This window comes from Cydia pomonella, chromosome 15 (genome assembly GCF_033807575.1).
Source record: "Cydia pomonella isolate Wapato2018A chromosome 15, ilCydPomo1, whole genome shotgun sequence".
NCBI classification, from domain to species: Eukaryota; Metazoa; Arthropoda; class Insecta; order Lepidoptera; family Tortricidae; genus Cydia; species Cydia pomonella.
Window position 1 is genome coordinate 602,546 of NC_084717.1, and position 16,872 is coordinate 619,417.

Genomic DNA, 16,872 nt, shown 5'->3' on the forward strand with positions numbered 1-16,872 from the left:
AAGAGAAAACGCGACGTCTTATACAGCGAGTTCAGAATGCCTGTTTCTGTTATTCAGTCCCACCTAGGAGTCACATTACACAACATTTAAATAAAGCCTCAATATATATGACGTCTCGCAGACACCTACATCTGGCAAGTCTTTTCTTTGGTGTCCTGAATGACAAAAACGCGGAATATTTATACTCAAAAATACACATTTCCTCATTCCACGGACGACATGGTACTAGATCCACCAGGCGTTGTCTTTTAGAAACACCCACACAAAACCGTCGCTTTTACGGGCTGCATCCGATATCTCGCAACCAAGTGCTGGAATAATATCCCTCCACCATTAAGATGCCTTAAAACAAAGCAATCGTTTTAAGTCTCATTTTAAAATGTACCTTTTAAATAAAGAAATTGCAGGAATTCCGCATGGGTACTTGGTTGCAGATTACCGAATCTAGTCTGTATGTGTACAAACACTTTATATTATTGTAGGCCGTTTAATACTCGACATCTGATATAATACTATACACCAACACCACACTTTTGCATAATCCATACTACGACACTTATTATTATTTTATAGGCAAGCTACAGCTACTATTTATTTTTGTATATTTATATTATTTTTTGTTACATCGATGATCTGTTCGTGATCTGGGTTCCATCAGAATTATCAGTGCTTCATCCGAAAGAGTGGAGCATATTACTGAGCCAGAACCCTTTTGTTTTGCTGCAATGCACTCAGCAAAACTTACCTTCTATTGATACTTTTTGTTCTTTATTTAATTTTTATTTGGGTGTTGCTATTGTTTCTATTATTTCTTGTCTAGGTGTGTGTATTGTGGCAAGCGAATAAATGGTTTATCTATTTGTCATTCATGTTTGGATGTTTGCTCCTCCACAACTTACCAACGGAGCGGCAGCTGACGTCCACGAGGGTTCATTACACATTGCCCTAAACCATTTTATGTCCGATATGAATACAGAATACAGAAATTTTCGCCAGGCCCGCTGTCTATACGTTACCCGAACCCGTTTCATCGTATGTTTTTCTCTGTTTTCAGACAAGTGCGACCGATATGTTCGAGCGATACGTTGCCGACATCACTTTTTAATTGCACGGTTTTGTACCGAGCCTTTTCTTTGCGAACATTTATTTTTAAAGTGAATCATTGGACTATTTATTTTAAAAAGTGGCAGCTTTTATGTTCGATGGAACGAAATCTTATGTGTAAATTATTATAGATCAAGTGTAACGTTACGAAACACTTCATGAAATTATGATACATGAATTCATGAATTTTTATAAACTAATGCGGTTTTTAAATATAGTTTATTTATAATTTAATTTGTAAAATCGGCATGCGTCTGTTACTCGCGTTAAAGCAATTTAATTATGTTACTGCTCAATCGCTTCTAGCAATGGGAATCTAATAATAAGTGTTTGTAAAGTTTCTCAAAGAAATGCTAGGGCCTAGCTCAGATCAAGCGGCGACCAATGAATCGTTGGCATAAGTTCGTAGAACTATAATATTTAAATAGCGTCTACCGACGGTTATAGATAAAAATGTTTACCATTCTCTAGTCCATTAAAGACAAATCATTTTTTAACCGAGCTCGCCCTGTTGTTCATACTTGAATTATTTTTAAGGGTAAATAGCTCACTCATTAGTTAGGACCTCTATTTTTCCATTCAATTGAACAGTTCTGTAATATACATCACAACGCTATAACAATTTTACGGTATAGATATCGGCAGAAGAGTTAGGGTGAATGATTACACACAGAGTACTAATCGCAAAAACAGTATTGAATGAATGAGTGAATGTGATTTAAGCGCACGATATTAAGCTTAAAAACATAAAAAAAGACTTAACTTTGGTTCACCTTGCAGTTGGCAAGTTGCTATCGGTATGAAAAAAGAATACTAATTTCAAGAACTCCCTGTCATTATATGATATTGTTGTGTGCGTTACTCCAACTTTATAGATCGTGTCATTCACGAAGACGTGTGGCTTGACTCGTAATGTCATGTTATTAAAGGTTATATTTGACAAATCTGCCGGTCATCGTGGATGTCACGAACTGTAGTGCCCATACCTATACCTTATACTGTAAAAAGAATGGAAAATAGTAATAGGATCCATGCATTTAGGTTTTCTTCTTATATATTTTGATGACTCATTTTTAATCGTAAGAAAATGTTATAATATGATAATTGAAGGTAGGTGTTACCATATTTCCGTCTATTTTACAAGTATTTTGTTGAATGCCAAATGTTGCCACTGATTGTGTACTGATGAGTTACTGAGGTGTTGCACCTTTTAAAAAAGAAAATATAACGGAAATGTGATAATATAAATATATATTTAAGTTTTAAAATTGCATTCTATTTATTTAGCTTAACTGCTGTTTTATTGATTATTTATTAGCTGAATTAATTTAAGGATATTTAATATTTATTTAAATATTGAGCAATAGGATATTTTGATATACGTTATCTTTTGTGATTTCTTAATAGATTTTATCTATTATGGTATCGAACGGTAATAACATTAATATGGCTGTCGTTTATGGGGTAATCACAATATTTATCTAAGTGTATATAAACTGTGAAATAGTGCAATAGCCTTCAAAATCACCCAATAATAAGGTAAAAGTAAATCAATAAATATTTCAATCGCATATTCAGTTGGTACTTAGATGGACTCACACTTTAAAAAGTTCAAAATATTTTGAAATCTTAGAATGAACCTCACTTACGTAGTTCTGATAATCATTGTACATATTTTCCGGCTCCTTTTTAACGCCAAGTGCATTTACCTCAGTCTGTCTAAGGGGCGTCCATTAATTACGTGAGGTGTGGAGGGAGGGGGTCACGCCTAATATCAATAAATATCACGTGGGGCAGAGGGGGGTCACGTCAAACATCACAACATTTCCCCTCGGGGTCAAAAACACCTCACGCAACCTATGGAGTCCAAAGAGCATTTAGTTCAAAAGGGCAGCGTAATCTGTAAATTTGTAATAGTAAAAATAATTACATAGTTTATTTCGCGAATATTACACAACATAGTCTTTTCCGTAGAGTGAATTTGTATATATGTAGTTGAATTGTACAATCAGAATGTGTGAAAGGTTGAGAATATATTAAACAATGTGGATATTTTTATGAAATGATATAAGATACCATTTAGTCAAAAAAAATTGGGATGGGTAAGTAAAGCCGTGATCGGATGGCCTATACTCTGTATTTTTAGGTATTTAAATAAAAGTAAAACAAACAATTTGTAAATTTTCGGCTAGTTCAACATTTATTGGTTAACCAACCAAATACAAAATCGCCTGGATCTGTCACTGCACGACCTGACTTTAACCTACATTATTTGATCATGTAATGTTTTCATCTACCCTCAACTGGCTTAAGGAGCCGTTTGAGGGTAGATTTTGTTTACTTTTATTTTAATACCTAAAGATACAGAGTATAGAGGTCCAGGGCATTGGCCGCGTAAGCTGAGGACACTGGTCCGAATCCGGCCTCGCCACTAGAGGGCTTCGTGAAAATTTGAAAATTGGTGGAAATATTTGGTTTCGTGTTTCTAACGTTATCTAGCCTTGAAACATCCATATTGTTTAATATTATACTTTTTGTCTTAATGGTGATAGCACTTGCTTCTGAAAATAAAATAATTGTTACAACATCTCTTGAAAAATATTTAAAAATTCCGTGACATTTTAAATCATAGCTAAGAACAAAGAAAAAAAAAATTAAAATAATTTCAATATTTAAAGGCAAAAACTGAATCAACAATAGTTGTTTGTTTCACAAGGGGGCAAAGTTGTTGTTTAACTCCTCGTGCTAATATTACTACCTGAGCAAGCGCAAGCTTTGAACCAGGAGATGATTTCATCCTGTAGAGGAGAACATCTGACAGACATACGAAAGCAGTTTTACCCACGCTGAAGACCTTCGCTTTCGCTCGCTCAGTAACGACATGTTTGAGTAATTATTTTATTTCAGAAGTAGGTGTTGTAAGGATTCTTCTAAATGTTAAATAGCATTATTATTCACTACAACGGGACTTCTCGCGTAAAAATGTTTTAAATTTACCTCCGACGTTTCGAGGACGGCATTGTCGCCGTGGTCTCGGAGAAGACTGGCTAAAGTTGACATCATCTAGCCGCGCGAGTTTTTCTAACTACCCGCACTTGGTCTTGTTTATCAACTTGAACGTTAGTGCACTGGGGATGTTACTCAGTCGACACACAACAAGGATCGGTTTTTCAACCTGCGACATTTACTAATAACTGGGTTCCATGTGGATAAGATCCTAAAACCTTCGTCTCGATTGAAAGGACCTTTGTATGGTCCAAAAATCAACCGAAATGAATGTTAGGTCATTAGATAGGTATTTCTATGTACTTCATTTTGTTCTACGGGCGCCAAATGGAATTCCATTGCAGAACTGAGATATTTGTATTTTAGTCAGAATCTCATCACCCTTATTACGTAGGCAATAGAGTCCAAGTAAGTAAATTAATCGCTGCGGGGTAGATGTTCGCGCACCGCTCGCCCAGCGGTGGACTCTATTGCCTAGGTAATAAGGGTGATGACATATTGGATATATTAAAAACGGATCACTCACATATTTTTAATCGAAATAAACCGGCCAAGAGCATGTCGGGCCATGCTCAGAGCAGGGTTCCGTAGTTACTCTTCCGTTACAATAAGCTAAAATAGAGCTTAAAGTATAGTCGATTGTTAACCAAGGGATGAACTGTGGATGTACGTTTGTTGAAGACCCCTATTCGTTTTGAAAGACCTTTCCAACGATATCCCACAGTGTAGGGTAATTTCACCCCCACTTTACGTGTAGGGGAGGTACCCTAAAAATAATCGAATTTTTAGATTTTATTGTACGACTTTGTCGGCTTTATTGATTTATATATCCATGCCGACGACCGGTCTGGCCTAGTGGGTAGTGACCCTGCCTATGAAGCTGATGGTCCCGGGTTCAAATCCTGGTAAGGGCGTTTATTTGTGTGATGAGCATGAATATCTGTTCCTTAGTCATGGGTGTTTTCTATGTATTTAAGTATTTATATATTATATGTATTGTTGTCTAAGTACCCACAACACAAGCCTTATTGAGCTTACTGTGGGACTTAGTCAATTTGTGTAATAATGTCCTATAATATTCATATTCAATATTCATAATATTCATGCCAAATTTCAGCTTTCTAGCTCTAACGACGACGGAGCAAAGCCTCGGACAGACAGACAGACGGACATGGCGAAACTATAAGGGTTCCTAGTTGACTACGGAACCCTAAAAACATATAATGACACTTTGACTAAAATACAAATATCTCAGTTCTGGAATGGAATTCCGTTTGGTGCCCATAGAACGAAATGAAGTACATAGATAATTAGATATACCTATTTAATTACCTAATTCTTAAATATGTCGCTTTTAGACCATTTCGACGCATAGAAAGCTATGTTATTACGCGGTTAAGGGCCACTTGCGCCAGCTAGGGTTAGCCAGTAACCCGGGGTTAACCGTTAACCCAGTGTTAAATAGTACTGGTAGCTCCAAGGTTTAACCAGTTAATCCTGGGTTAGTGGCTTAACCCTGGCTGGCGCAAGTGGCGCTAAGTCACGTTGTAGTGAATAATGAATAAAAACCGTGAAAGTTTAAATCAGTGTTAAAAAGAATCTAGTAACAGATGTAAAGTGCCTATTAGTGCTTCTAATCTATCTTACTGTTAGTGGTATGGGAGAGTGAGATGGGCAATGATACCGATGAAATGTATGCATCTTCTATCCTCTTTACACTTTGGCGAGTTTGAACAAATGTTACTTTTAGCAGTTTCAAAAATATTTAATAAAATTCGTTAATTTAATTTTGACGACCGGCCTGGCCTAGTCGGTAGTGACCCTACTTATGATGCCGATGGTCACGGGCTCGAATCCCGGTAAAGGCATTTATTTGTATGTATATATATATACAAGTATGTACATCGTCGCCTAGTACCCATAGTACAAGCGTTACTTAGTTTGGGGCTCTGTCCCCAAAATTAGGTATTTTCAATAATATATTTTAATCTTTTAATGAATGTATTAAATTGAACAATGAACATTGATATACATTTGATCGGTAACATATAGGATGATAAGAATACACACCAACTAGGGTATATGTGATAATGATAAAGTCGGTTTAAGCTAAAATTATACTATTTAATATATTAAATCGTCACTCACGTATTTTAAGTCGAAAATTGGTCTACACGTTTCGCTCCATAACAAGGTGCTTCATCGGAAGCACACGTTGGCGGGGTGAGGCGAAAAATTACCCTCGTCCAAGGAATTATTGTCAAATGGTGGTTGCACACAACACTCACTAATCATCGCTAAAGGTTCGTGCACACTGACCACGTACCCAAAACAGTTTTCCAGCTAAAGTAGGAACGCGAAGAATTTTGTACATTGACCCGCCTATTTCTAACTCTATCTAAACTCTCGCAGGCCCAATGTGCATTACAATGTACACTCCGTTTCTAATTAGCACTTCTCATAAACCAAAATAAATTAGCATTTCTTTTGTTTCATTGCTTTCTCAAACAAACGAAAATCACCCTAAATGACTAGGTATACTACAAGGTTCAAAATATAAATAGGAAAAATTTGTATGGTGGGCCTTACGAGGATAGATATAGGAACAGGCTAAATGTACAAAATTCTTCGGGCTTCGCTAAGCAGTGGCGGAGCAAGACCAAAACTGTATGTGGGCAAGGTACATTTAGCGAGGCCCTCTGGTGGCGCAAGAAATAACGAACATTTTTACGTTGTGTCCGAGATATGCTTATTTGAGGCGCGAGGCCCCTCGGACCGCGAGGCCGCAGGCGGAGGCCCACGTCGGCCATGCCTAACGCCGCCTCAGTCGCTAAGTCTGTCTTACTATAAAATTCAGATGACGACTAATTTCAATAGTATTCCGTCCTCGATATGGAGCGAAGCGTGCCGAGCAATTTTCTACTCAATGTGAGTGACGTTTTAATATATTTAATATGTCTGTCTCGCGGACGTTTTGTTATGCTTATTTCACTTGGGCTGACACGTTGCCAGACGGCATGCAAATGTGTCGTTCTCAGAAAAAGGTACTATTTTGTCGATTCTCAATTAGGCGGAAATAAAACAAAGATTATAAAAGAAATAGCTCTTATAGACGATCGACAAGGTGATGCAGTTTCATAGAGCAACTGACATATATTAATAAAATTATAAAACCGTATTTATTTCTGTAAATAAGCGATCGCGTGTTTTATAAATATTGTACGTATATTTAATTTTAAATGTGTTTTAAGTTTAAATTATGTGTTTTAAGAAATATAAGTTATGCATAGAATAATGTTAGACTGAAGCTATGACTGATTTGTGATGAAGCAATATTATTTACTAGTGAAATGGATTACAAACTTTTGTTTTGAGCCCCGAAGTGATGAAACTTACACGTTACCTATTTTATTTGTATGAATTTAACGAAAATCCGACGTGGCGTTGCGTCCTGTTCAATAAGGCGTTTTTGAGCTAATAATCATGCATATTAGGTCTATTTTCGTCTTAATGCTTTTTTGCCATAAAACACCTTACTTGACACGGCTTGAGAAAAAAAAAAGATAATATATTAATTGACTTTGGTAGTTAAACTGCCATGTTCGAGAAATTTTATTAAAGGTCGTATTACGCTGGGTTTATTATAGTATGTTTCAATTAGCTTAGATGGTGACAGCTGTTATTTCTATACTTATCAACTTAAAACGCAAAATTGTATTGAAACCTCTCACCGTACACAAGTTATTTGAAAAATACTAAGAAAAAAGATGGTTTCACGATGTCATCTTTATTAAAATAGCGTTTTACTCGACAGTATAATAAATAATTTATATTGTTTTCTCACACTCGTGCGTCGCTGTGCCAAAATTATTATAGAACTGTTATTGTCATGTAATAAGCGAATTCAATTAATTTGAATGTATTTACATAAATAAATTATACTATGTAACGCATAGATTAGGCTGTAAGTGATATATAGTAATATGTTTAATGCTAAATATAAATACATACAATTTTGCTGTATTTAGAGGCGTCTTCCATCTTTACTCATAATTTTCTCGTAGATAACTGTGTCGGGGAGGAAACGCATGCGATTTACACTAAATTAGGCCCTTTCCGTGTCAGGAATCGGTGCTACAAATCAAATCAAAAATATTCTATTGTCAGGCAATAAAGACCCATATATACCTTACATAGCCCAGACCAACATACATACATTAATTTTAATCTTAAAACTGACAATTAGATTCAAATTTCCCTAGTAATAATTTAGCATGGTAGGCGGAACGAAGTTTGTTGTTTTAAAATTTACTGGTATATATACTATATTTACTTTATAATGTTGGTTGTTGAGGGTAAAATCAGAACAGATAATTACACATTCTAATGTTTATTGTCCTAATTTAAAACATGAAATATCAATAAGGATTGTATTCGAATGCAGTTTGTTCCCCGGCTGTAGGAAACTAGCCTTTCTTTCGGTGGTATAAGGAATGTAGATGAAACTTTACAGCAATAATTAGTACCTAATTGTAGTAGTATTTTGCTGGTAGATGCTACTTATATGATATAATGTGTGATACATTACATTGCGATTTCTTTATAGTGTGCATTATTTTCCGTTTCTTATGTCTTAACAGTTATATTGATCTGTCGGCGGCCGATCGTGAGATCAGGCAGATTGTGAAATTTCTAGGCATATCGTGAAACGTGATTTTTTTTTGTCTCGAGCCCTGATTCGACGGAGCCCTGCGGGGCTCCTATTTCTGGACAGTTTGGGCTTCGGGAATCTTAAGCAACCCAACGAACCTATCTATTGGTTTAATGAGACTACCAAAAAAACATTACACAGGAACTTAACGATCTGCCTGATTTTACAATCGGCCACCGACATATCTTATAAATTGTTCAGATATAAGTAACGCAGTAAAAGAAGAGTTATATCAATATGATATTAAAATTGTTGCCGCTTTCAAGTAATCGTGAATCGGAATAATTTAATCTAATTTATTACTAAGTTATGTGACGTTATTATTTAGTTGTATTGGTTTTGTGAAAGAAAACTTAGAAAATACTTGTCGTAATTATATTTAGAATAATTGTATTGTTTTGTGGCTCGTGTTAAGGTGTTGCCAGTGAATCATGCTTGTGCGGGTTTAGAAAAATGTATTTTTATATCGTTTACAGATATAAAATTTACGTAAATTTGCATCAAAATAGGGAACAGCTTAAATTGTGACGTCTTCAACTAAAACTGCATTGTCGGTTGTCAGTAAGGTTGATTTCAAATTTCAGATTTAAATTTGATCTATGAATTATATTCATTAGTATTATATATGGAATAATATTTACAACATCAATAAATTGCTCTGATAATTAGATTAAGATAATTATATGTAATACTGTCTTACTATTCATAAGTGCTTGTTGCTAGGCCTACATGAATAAAGTATATTTGAATTGAATTGAATTGAAGCTGGTAATAAATAGCACCTTATTGACAACCAACAATAAGAACCCTTTTGGTTGAAAACACAATTTTATATTTTTTTTTATAGCGGTCGTATTTTTCATCAAATTTCGATGATTTTTTTTAGATAGATAGTTCCCTATGAAAAAAACGTATGGAATTGTAAATTAACCGCATTTTTTTGTCCCAAATTGGGATTTTGCGTTTATTCCGACTTCTTTTCTGTGAAAGCTTCATTTATATTTCCTATTTAAAAATATATTTAACGTCCTCCTAGCCTAGTTGGAAGTGTCCCCGCCTACGAACCAGGAGGTCCCGGGTTCCAATCCCGGTAAGGGCATTTATTTGTGTATTCATCACGAATATTTTGTTCCTGTTATGGATGTTATCTATGTATCTAAAGTATGTATATCGATCGCCTAGTGCCCATAGTACAGTCGCCATCAGATATATCGGAGCGGCCGAGGTGCTCAAAAATATCTGAGCACGCACTCTAACGCCTTGACAATAGAGGCGTGTTCAGATATTTGTGAGCATCTTGGCCGCTCCGTTATATCTGATGGTGAGTGTACAAGCTTTGCTTCGTTTGGGCAAAGATAATTTGAAATAGAGGTGGATTGTCAAAGTCTAATAAATTAGACAGTAAATATACTGCCATCTTTAGACACATGATTAAAACTTTTAGAACGCCATTTAACTTTAATGCTTATCCTTGCACTGATATGTGTTAATTTTTTTCAATATGAAAAAGCGGCGCCATCTTACCGGACAGAACCCAAAGGTTGTGGCGCCATCGCTCGAAACGATGCCGCCCATACCTTTGGCCTATGATCTATTAGATGGCGCCACTTTTTGATATGTAACAAATTTAACCCATCAGTGAAAGGATAAAGATCAAAATCAAATGGTATTCTAAAAGTTTTAATCATGTGTCGAAAGATGACAGTAAATTTTCTGTGGCTACAAAGTTTTCCTTGACAATTTACCTCTATTTCAAATTCTCTTTGGTCTGGGGCTGGGTCGATCTGTGTAACATGGTCCAAATTTTTTTATTTTTTTTATTTGAAATAAATAAAAATTAGTATTGTATCGTGGCAACACCGCTGCTTGCTTGTAGCTGTGTAGTCTCCGAACTATATTTAAGTAAATAAATTGTTGTTGTTGATATTTTCCGGCTTGTGAAACACCACTTTATTAATATTATTGCTATTGTTGAGAGTTATTGTCAAATTTTTATTTGTCCTAAAATCTTTAGTCTTTGTACATATCCATTCAATAAATTATGTACCGAGGATACGTTTTGCATTTTATTTTTAATAGTTTCCCCCTCATTCGTAAATCTTAGCGAGCTCTTACAAACTTCTGTTAAATTTTGTCCCTTTCTAACGGATTTGTCCTAATGACGGACAGAGACAAACTACTATCTATGGAAGGTAGAGGCAAGGAACAGAATCTCCATATACCAAAAAGTGTCCGACAAAAAACCATAAATAGGTGGCGCTAGAATACCTAGAATACTTGAGAAAAAAATCTAATCATAGACAGCGCACTTTACTCCGTCAATAACGCCTAGGTTCTTAGCTAGACTAGCGCTACTCTGGAGAGATTTGGAACTATTATTTATAGCTGGACACTTTTGCATAAGTTCTGTCTATGGAGATTGCGTTCCTTAACTCTACCTTCCATACTACTATCAATTAGATTTGACAGACGTTTATAAATAACGCCTTCAACCCTTTGAATGCCAAACTGCGAGGGAATATGCGGTGCCCCGGATGCCAGGCGATCGCGATTATTCAAGCGAAACTGAACTTTACGCAGGGCCCCGTAAGTCCCTATCGCATTGGCGAAGCTGTCGGCTGTGACCGTCGTTAGCAAGACTCCGATGACGGCCACAGCCGTCTGTGGCAGTCAAAAGGGTTAAGAGCGGACATTTTGAAGACTAAAGCCAGGAAATTGGAAGTGGTACACATTCCATTTGTTCGCACTAAACGGTTTGCCTCCTCTTTTTTGTTGCGGACGGCTAAAGAATGGAATGCGCTCCCGCCATCTGTATTCCCTGATAAATATGACCTCGGTCTCTTTAAAGCAAGAGTGAATAGGCTACTACTGAACCGGTGAGCTCCCTCTTAGGCCCTGTCTGCAATTTCCATCAGGCGTGACTAGAGCCAATCGCGGATCAGTTTTTATTAAAAAAAAAAAAAAAAAAAAAAACAAGTAAACAAAAGATATGGGGCATACAACCAATTGTATAAAATATTTTCAATAACTTTAATATCCAGAGATTTGAGGACTGCGTTTGTATTTCGCTCGGGTCCTTCACTTTCGTTTTGAAGTCGTTGGTTGAGGGCAGCGAATGACCGTTCGTTGTGGAGATCCTAGGGGGAGGTCTTTGTCCAGCAGTGGACGTCTTTCGGCTGAGATGATGAAACATGTTCTTGTGGTTTTTTGCTAATATCGATTCAACTTTAACCTACCTATATAGGTTTTGCTTGAAGTCTGCCCTCGCAAATATAGTCAAATTTCCCTGTTTTTTTAGCATGTGTAAATAAATAAATAAATATTATAGGACATTATTACACAAATTGACTAAGTCCCACAGTAAGCTCAATAAGGCTTGTGTTGAGGGTACTTAGACAACGATATATATAATATATAAATATTTATAAATACTTAAATACATAGAAAACACCCATGACTCAGGAACAAATATCCATGCTCATCACACGAATAAATGCCCTTACCAGGATTTGAACCCGGGACCATCGGCTTCATAGGCAGGGTCACTATCCACAAGGCCAGACCGGTCGTCATGTGTATTTGAAAACATTTATTTACACGAGTAAAAATAAAAATAAGTTTCCAAACTATATCTTATACCTTTAATTTAAACGAGCAATTCTTGTATATATATATTTCTGTGATCTCGGAAACGGCTCTAACGATTTCGCTGAAATTTGGTATATGGGGGTTTTTGGGGGTATACAATCGATCTAGATTAGTCTTATGTTTGGGAAAACGCATGTTTTCGAGTTTTCATGCGTTTTTCTTTCGACGCAGAATATGATCGCTAATTTCGTGTTGCCGGCCATTGTCCGTCTGGTCCAGCGGGTTAAGACGCGGACGGCTACAAACGAGTGTTACGAGTTCGAATCTCGCCCTGTGACTAATTTTTTTTTTTTTTTTTTAGAAAAAAACATTTAATACATGAATTATAAATAATTACAACATAATACTGTACAGAAACAGTAGATTAAAATAAAATGAATACAGAAATAAAATAAAAATACCCCACAAACTATAAGCCCCGTCAAAAATTAACTTTTAAGCCCCGAACTGTTCCCTACCTGGCCCAAACGTTCCAAATATGCCAGCTGCGTTACCACGCTGAATGGCTAAGGATATTTGTTGGACCAGATAAGATCCAGCCCGGGGGTCGCAGCCTCTGTCCCTCAACCGGCGTCCAATATCTCTAACCAGCTTCTTGGCCTCGGCGCACCATGGCCCTTTTTTTTTTTATATGTTCAAGTTTATATATAATTTTTTAATTTTTATTGTTTTAGACAAGTTTAATTTAGTAAAAAAATGTAGTTAAGATTGTCACCTATACACCACCATACCTATTACAATAAATAGTTATAACCGAGCAAAGCTCGGTCGCCCAGGTACCTACTATATCTGATCTGTGGTGCGCCAGTCGGGCCTTTTGAGTGTGCGTGCGGCGACGTAAAGATACTATGGCGCACACATACAAGCCGTGCGCGGTGCGTTTGTATGAAGATAACCTACTTCCCCACTCTTTGTACTATGGTAAAATTCTCAAGTGAGAATAGGCCCACAGAACGGAGCACATATTCGTGTTCGTAAGTTACGAGTCTATTCCACAGGGGGACTTTTTGTCATTTATTACGTTTTCGGAGTCTTATTTCCATCGGTTTTAGAGCAAATGCCTCACTCGCGAAGTCGCCACGAGATTGGTTTCGTAAAAAGTTCGCGGTGGGAACATGATAAAAAAATTGTGGCGGTCTTTAATAACATTATATATACTGTAAAAAAAACTAATGTGCCCTGGAGGGAAAGTGCCTTAAATTAAATCCTTAAGTTAGCTCATTTTACTTAAAGAAACATTATTTTGTTTTTGGAAAGCAATAAAACTGTTTTAAATTTTTTTCTGTCTTGTTCTGTTTCTATTCTGTTCTGATTTGTTTCTGTTTTAGTTTTTAATCTTGTGTGGCCTGAAAACCAGTGCCACGTCCAACAGTACTGTAATGATAATTGTACGTGTGGAAAAAAAATTAAATAAAAAAAAAACAGACACGGCTTATGCTGAGCGGCATCCTATTTGGTGTACGTGTCATTATTTACTTTGTTGTTCTCATGTATGTTTTTAGAGTCTGTGCAGAAAGAGTTGTGGAATGTATGGGGCAATACATTCCACGACTCTTTTTTTCCGAACAGACTACGCCAAATAATAGTTATTTACGATACATGTGCGAAAAGGTAATTTACAACTCGTGTCGATTTAAAACTCTCCCTTCGGTCGTGTTTTAATTTATCGCCACTCGTTACTATCTTTCGCACATGTATCATAAATAACTATTACATTCTAAAAACAAAGGTTTGTTAAGTTTTATGAAAGAGGGTTAGGCTTTAAATCTATATATAGTAAATGTATGTACGTAGGTACTTCTTACGTAGGTAGTAGTTTGAAAGAAATTAAGAACAAACGGTAAGCAACAAGAGAGGTATGGGCATTGTGAATGTCATCTCGCTTTATGTGGTAGGGCACAGCACAGCGGATGTCATTCCAGATCTAGAGCAGAGCCCAACTGAGACTACGGATACTGCTTACCATCAGGCGGGCCGTATGCTTGTTTGCAACCGACGTAGTATAAAAAAAAAGCAAGATAGTTTATTAATTTAATAGGATACAGTAATGATTTAATGAAATTCTTCATTTAAAGCATCTAGTGGCACATAGATAAATATTTATTTAACCTTTATTGCACAATACAAAAAAGTACAAATGGCGGACTTAATGCCTTAAGGCATTCTCTACCAGCCAACCATTGGGCCAAACAGAAACTTACAATTGGTGCGGAAAAGAAAATCAGTACAGAGAGATAAAAGTCACTATCTAAACACTACTATTATAATTCCTATAAACCTAGAATATATTATGCTGAAGTGATCGACATCAAAATCAGTCATTTGTTAAGATTTAGTTAGTGGAAACCGTTTTTTTCCCGAAATGGAATTTCATAGAATAATTACCGTTATTTCGTTAGATTCGAAAAGTTATTCTTCCCTCTTAAAACTAGCATATTTAAGTACAGTCGAGGAAATTGATTCTATAGCAGTTAACGTGTCACGTTACAATGGACAGCTCTTACCATAAGTATGTACAGCCAAATTTACTTGTACCGCAAGTTGCTAAAGAATCAATTTCCGCGACCGTACATGGGTATTATAAAAATATATTTTAATAAAACTTAACACTGGCACACTTGGGTCTCCTCATAAATATGCGCCATGCCGTAATATAAGTAGGTACCGTAAAATGTGGCAACTTCGCTCCTCACTGGGTAATTGTGCTCCAACTGTTTTTATATATGCAAACTATATCACTGCCACATCAGTAGGGCTAAGATGGTCGGCTCTTTATCATTTGTCACCATGCCTGTCACGTTCTAACAAGTACGTAAGCGCGAAACTGACGGGCATAGTGACAAGTGATAAAAATGGAACCATGATGCCACCGCAGTAGGGCTAAGATGGTCGGCTCTTTATCATTTGTCACCATGCCTGTCACGTTCTAACAAGTACGTAAGCGCGAAACTGACGGGCATATATAGTGACAAGTGATAAAAATAGAACCATGATGCCGCCGCAGGTCTACTTTAAATCAGCACATACAGGATGTAACAAAAATAGTGGGGATCCATTTAAGGGTATATTCGGTATCGTGCAAGTTCTGATTAAGAAAAAGAAGAATAAAATTTCATTTCATTTCAAAAAAAAAACCCGGCCAAGTGCGAGTCGGACTTGCGCACCGAGGGTTCCGTACAAAAATTTACGGTTTTCGCAATTTTTCCTTTATCTGTGCAATAAGACGTTGCTTCGTACCAAATTTCAAGATTCTGAGTGCACGGGAAGTACCCTGTAGGTTTTGATTCCCTTGCGAGTGTCGAAAATTTGCGGCATAAACGGCTGAATTTTTTGATTGCGTTGGCTTAGAAGTTTGATTTTTTTCACAGCTCCAAGGGGCAGTAGACCTGAGTATTAGATATAAATTCCAGCCTGATACCTCCACGCGTTCCTGAGAAAAAGGGTCTTAATAGACAGACAGACGGACGGACGGCCAAACAAAGTGATCCTATAAGGGTTCCGTTTTTCCTTTCGAGATACGGAACCCTAACATTTTTTCTATGTGGCAAGTCGTCCAAGTCGGCAAACCCTATATACAACGGCCAAAAATTTTTCGCGTCAATAATTTTCTTCTTTTACCTTTTCCTTATCAGAACATGATACTGGATATGTCCTTAAACGGATCCCCACTGTTTTTGTTACATCCTGTATATCAACGTACACAATATAATAATTTTAAAAAATATAAATTAAATTACGAATTTAGGAGTAATTTTTGGAGCAAAGTAGTTAGGCACATTTTATGCTATATAATACCAACTAATTAAAAAATAAGGGGTTATTAAAAAGTAAAAACCTTTAAACCGACCAAAGAAATTCTTTAGAGAAAATGAAGAAATCGCTCCACAAAAATAATTAAGGTTCTTTAGTGTTCATTCAGTAGAATATTCCAGCTAGGGTAAATGTACCAGTGTAGACCTGTAAAAATGTTTTTACTGATGTTTTTATACCACAAGGAAGATTATATTGCACCTACCTATTTTTTTAATACCACGTTGGTGGTAGACAAGCATACGGCCCGCCTGTTTGTAAGCGGTCAATGTAGCCTATGGACGCCTACTAGTCTAGGGTTTTACATTCACGTTGCCTCTTGCCTACGTAGTTAAAAATTCAAAAACTCGAAGGATATTTTAATTGAAATCAACTTTTTGATGCTCATTAAATTCGATGCTTCCAACTTCCAATTAAATTATCAGTTCATAAAAACCTGATACATCGTTACCTCGACGCCAGTCATTAAAAACTCATCTCAAATTTGAAATCACAGTGTCAGGTAAGCCCCATTACCAGTTAACTTAACCACTTGTTTCTGAACTTTTTTTGAGTCCCGGAGGAAGCGGCGCCCGCGCCGGGCATTGGCGCCT

At 36.5% G+C, this 16,872-nt stretch overlaps 1 protein-coding gene across 1 annotated transcript in view; it reads left to right on the plus strand.

Annotated features, from left to right (window-relative positions):
- The window catches only part of LOC133525511 (forkhead box protein N3-like), a 50,026-nt gene extending 39,150 nt beyond the window's left edge, over positions 1-10,876 (plus strand). The window contains exon 10 of the mRNA XM_061861775.1: positions 1,055-10,876. The gene's annotated coding sequence lies outside the window, so the exon portion shown is untranslated. The remainder of the gene's footprint in view (positions 1-1,054) is intronic.
- The last annotated feature ends 5,996 nt before the right edge of the window (positions 10,877-16,872 follow it).